Consider the following 5,022-nt stretch of genomic DNA (forward strand, 5'->3'; position numbering starts at 1 on the left):
GGACAGGATCTGCACTTCAGAGCTATCGCACACATGGTAACTTGGACTGACTTTGACAGTACGTTTCAGTAGTCAGCATCTCTTCATGTAGATGATAATACCTGCACCAAAACTGTTTGTGCTTTCCCAGATTTGAGAAACCTCCATGGAGTAAATCTCTCAAATGAGCACTTCTATGGAAGCAAGGGAGATGTTATTTCATAGTCAGGTCATTTCAAGCTCCTCCTAATTGTACTTTTGAAAGATTTCTCACAATTGTTTCTGCTTAACTTACAAGGTCTTGGGAAGCTGTGATTCCCCTCTCTTCCTATCTGTATGGCCCTGGAGAGCAGAAATGTTATTCAGATATTTTATGTATTCATATCCATAGTTCTCCCAGGAAATGCGAGGGAAAGCTAGTAGATTAAATCTGGGCAATATTGGACCATTCTATGGTCTTTTGTACTGCCTGCCTTTCAAACAGCACCTAGTAGACATAATTCCAGTTTTCAAAAATCACAGCTGCTTTTTGGGCTTGTCAACACAAGATGGCATATACTTTACACACATCTGACAAGCATGACGGATAGCAGAAAGCAAGTAAGATTTTTTTGTATTAGTTTCATGCTGCCTCCTTACAAAAGAGTCTGACTGGTGTTGTATTATTGGTGCTCTGTTAGAAACTGGATTAACAAAATGCATTTGAAACCCAGGGAAGTCCCAGGCTCAAACAGGTCACTTTCGGCGGGGCCTTCCCCCACCCCTTTGCAGGACAGTCCCAGGCTGTTGGCACAACAACCTCCTCCACGTACCCGGAGAGTGAACAAACACCGTTCCTGGCAAACCCCTAATGTCACAGAAACAAATCAGGATGTCAGTGCAGGAAATTGGGACCCAAGTGTAGAAGCCATAAATCTGTCCCATCCTGATTGAATGAGCTGTGCCCTGAAGGATTGCAGGGCGCTGAATGGCTTTTCCTTGTCGACCAGCCGATGCGGTCTGGGGGGGCAGAGTTATTGAGAGGTGAAGCCCAGTGAAGAAAGGAGATGAAAACTCTGAGTCTGGACCAGACTGAGGAAAGAAATCAAGTAATTGGACAGGGTGGTATATCATGCAATTTGATATACTTCGAGTTGTTATTTCTGAAGTATGCAAATGTGCTACAGAAAGGTTTACAGAAGGAGAACAATTTCCTTTCACTGGCAGAGTTAAGCAGAATTGGCTAAACAGTGAAGTCTCCAGAAAGACGGTGTCGCAAGGCAGCTGGGAGTTAAAACAACAGCTACATTTTTTACTACAGAAGAGGTATTGTTTATTTTAAGCTACTGTTTGGTAACTAATGGTTCACAGAATGACAAAACTGCTTAATAACAAAGAGCTTCTAGGATATCTCCTGAAATATTTAGTGAGGAATGCATGTAGAGCGCGGATATCTGTTCTGGCGTGGGTAGTCAGAGCTGATTATTTATTTAGAGAGAGGAGTGGGAAAAGCAATTTGGATCTGTCGGAGAAAATGAGACTTGGGCTTCAAAACCCTTGAATCACTTTTCAAAAATAAGGCTTAAGTATCTATGTCACATAAGGCAAAGCCAGACATACTTGTGCAGCCATGGCATTTCGAAAGCTGTTGCCGACCGCCTGCATGAACACTCCCAGTGTCTTTCAGGGCAAAGTCAGGCATCTTATTTTAAACTTTTTTCTTAAGTGGCTCAACCTAATCCGGTCTGACAATCTGCTACGGTGGCATAGCTAATAGGGATTGAAAGAAACAGCAGGGGGTTGTAACGTCTTAAACAAATGCATCTGTTCCCAAACTGAGGGATAGTATTTGCATGTGATACTATTAGTTTGAAAAAATGATCCTACATTCTTACTTTGTGAGGACTACAAATTCTGGGGTTGATATTTTGTGCTATATGCAGCCTGTTTGAGCGATGCTTGGCTATTCAGATTCTTCTTATTCCACAAAAATATGGAAAAGGAATGCAAGAGATGTTCTTTTTACAAACTGGAGGAACTTACTGCTTTGTCTGAAATCTTGTATAAGATTACCGATGTCCGATGAAGAAAATACACAATCTTCACATGTTTTCACAGCAGGGTAAAATCTGCACAATGAGCTGAGAAAACAGTTGAGACAGAAAGATTCTTAAACAGCTTCTTTCCAGGTAGGGCAGAGGATGTTTTTTCTGGTCTTGGGAAATCCCCAAGGCTCGGTGTGCTCCAGGTGAGCACGGGTGGCCCCTGGCGCGGCACTGGACAGAGCCAGCCTGTTCGCTCCTCAGCGGCTCCCAGCACCAGGCTCGCCCCAGAGGCACCGAGCCCTTCCCTGCACCCACCGCGTGGTGCTGGGGCAGGAACAGCACCTGAGCCCTGGCAACCTGGGCTCTGCTGCTGGCTCAGCTCACAGAGCAGGTACAGCACTGGGCACCTTCCCGGCTGCCTGGGCAGTGCAGGATGCAATGATCAGCATGATGAAAGAAGAGAAAGACAACAGGGGGGCTGTCAGGAGCACTTCGGAGCACGGCAAGCTACTATTGTTCAAAATATTCCTACAAGGAAATATGTCTGGAAGCTCAAACTTGTTTTTGCTACAGGTAGTGGGAATTTTTGCTGTTGACTTAACTGAGAAAGGGATGCAGATTTTAGTAAAGCAAAAGGAATATCGTTTGGCCAAGTATTCAAACTGCTCTGTAATAATTTGCTTATATTTAATGGAGAGTGGAATGGTCTGATAATTAAATCAGATTTATTGAGTCTCCAAAAGCGAGACAATTCATGGAAGCAGCTGAATTTTCACCAAAGCCACTGAAGTTCATGTTTTTTCCTACCAGCTCACTCTCTCGCTGCATGACTCCTCCCAGGCATGTCTGCTCTGGAAAATGAATCTGAACAGGGCAACCTTTGGGCTCCCAGGAGCTGAATTTCTCCATTTCCAGAGAGCCAGGTGGTCGTGAAAGTGCTGTCTGAGAGACAGAGTGGATTCAGTAGTTGATCAGTAAGCCAAGCAATATAAACAGCATCTCAGAGCCCTTAAACTCAAAAAAAGCAATGTCTTAAAGATCTGAAGCTGGTGCACCTCAGAATTCCTAGTCTCCTGGACTATTTAACAGAGAAAGAAGTTTCTTGGGCTTCCTGGGTAATGCTGGAGAATGGAAAAGCACAGGAACCTGGGACCTTGCTCTCCAAGAAGTGCTGAGACTAAGATGTTATTTGCATGACACATTGATGCCAAGGTCAAGGAGCTTATGCTTAGAGATTAATTGAATAAATAACAATATTTAACACTTATATGACACTTCACAAACATTCCGTAGTTGCAATATTCTTGTTAGTCTCTGCTTATCAACACCGATTCTTTGTTGTATACTAAATGCATATATTGTTGAGTGCCAGCTAAAGCCAACAAGCACAGAGCTGCTACTGCTGCCTATTTCAGCAGTTGCACCAGCAGGATGTGTGATAATGCTTTGCCACCAGCGTCTCATGAAGACTTATCTGGCTGTACCAATTATTTTCCTAGGTTAAAAATAGTGTATTGTCTTTGACCAGTTTACTCAGCACAAGCCAATTACTGAGCATAATAGTAACATTTCTGCAATCAACCCAGTGGTTCATTTTCTGCTCTTATGTCGGTAAATCTCTTCTCCTCCTCATATACAGGTACTATGACGAAATGGAAATTTAGGAAGCAAAAGCCTATGTTTTCAAAGGACAACATGCAGAAGCATCTTTGTGCACAGTTTCTGCCTTGCTCGGGGAAACCGAAGTCTTGTGAAGTACCTGCTAAAGCTTCAACACTCTGAGGGTGCGGTGGGATGAAAGTGTGGTGGACCTGAGCACTACAGCATCTAAAATGAAAAGATGGTGTTCCCTGCTTTGGCTGTTTTCCTGTTTTTACCCTCTTTTCCACACTTCCAACCAAAGGTGTGGACATCTATTTCAGGCATTTGTTTCTAGTTATTTTATTATTAAAAAGATACCGAATGCCGTGGATTGTTGTTTACTCTCATACATTTTTAACAAAACATATATGCAATTTTCTTGTTTCGAACAGTGGAACAGAAGATTTGAAAGGATGAGTGCATGTGCAAGGGAAAAAGAGAACAGGCAGAAAGATCCCTCAAGGCCAAAGGACTCTTCCACTGAGCAAATAGATATTATCTTTGAAAAATAGGCCTTACACCAAGACATTTTTATGTTACTTTGGCAGAATAAAGGGTTCTCCACACAAAAAATTGGACTCCAGAGAATAAATCCTACAAAAAGGGTGCTGGCAATTGATGTAACAATGTCTGAAGATCTCCTCCAGCTTTGCAGGAGCTGGATTGAAATGAGATCTGAAGGTGCCTATTGAGCTATGGCTTTTCTTTTCTTCTTACCCTGGTAGTGACATTACAGCGAAGGGGCAAAATCATGTGACAAGCACCAAGATATCAAAGTAGAAAAAAAGCCTGTCTGGTTTATCATGTCCAAGTTTAAATCCCAGAATAATATTTGGATTTGCCATTTGTTGCTCTTTGACACCAGTGGATACTTTTAGAATTATTTTGTTTAATATAACTATAAAAATGTCCAGGAAAAACAGCTGAGGTATTTAACAATTGTTAGAAAACTGCATTTCCTCACTATTGGTCTTGCTTATTCTGTTTAAAAAACAACACACATGTTCTACAAGGTGTTTTTTTCCTCTCCTCTAATTCACTAGTAGCTCAGAATAAATCTCTTCCCTTCAATTAGTTCCAGGACTGAACACACTGATACAGCAGTTTGTTTTGCATTCATTAAAAAAAAAAAAAAGAAAAAAAATAAGTTGGATTAAAGGATTCTGCCATGACTTTTAGAAGCTTCATTCACAGTAAGTACCAAGCAAATCCAAAGTGCTTTTCTGCCTCAACTAACCACAATTAGCTACTGCTCGATTCTGATATAAATGTATGATGAAGAGAGGAACTGGAAGGTTAAAGTGGACTCAGCCCAACCTGCATACAGCCACCAATTTGGATGAAATAAAAACCTCCTTAATATGGAAGTTACAAATAA

The 5,022-nt window shown here is 41.8% G+C and overlaps 1 long non-coding RNA gene across 1 annotated transcript; it reads left to right on the forward strand.

The window, feature by feature from the left end:
- Nucleotides 1-972: 972 nt before the first annotated feature.
- Nucleotides 973-3,973, forward strand: LOC309445446. Its single transcript, XR_014185289.1, has 2 exons — nt 973-1,284; nt 3,643-3,973. It is a non-coding gene; the product is annotated as an uncharacterized lncRNA (long non-coding RNA).
- The last annotated feature ends 1,049 nt before the right edge of the window (nt 3,974-5,022 follow it).

This window comes from Streptopelia decaocto (genome assembly GCF_964273445.1).
Source record: "Streptopelia decaocto genome assembly, chromosome: 13".
NCBI lineage: Eukaryota > Metazoa > Chordata > Aves > Columbiformes > Columbidae > Streptopelia > Streptopelia decaocto.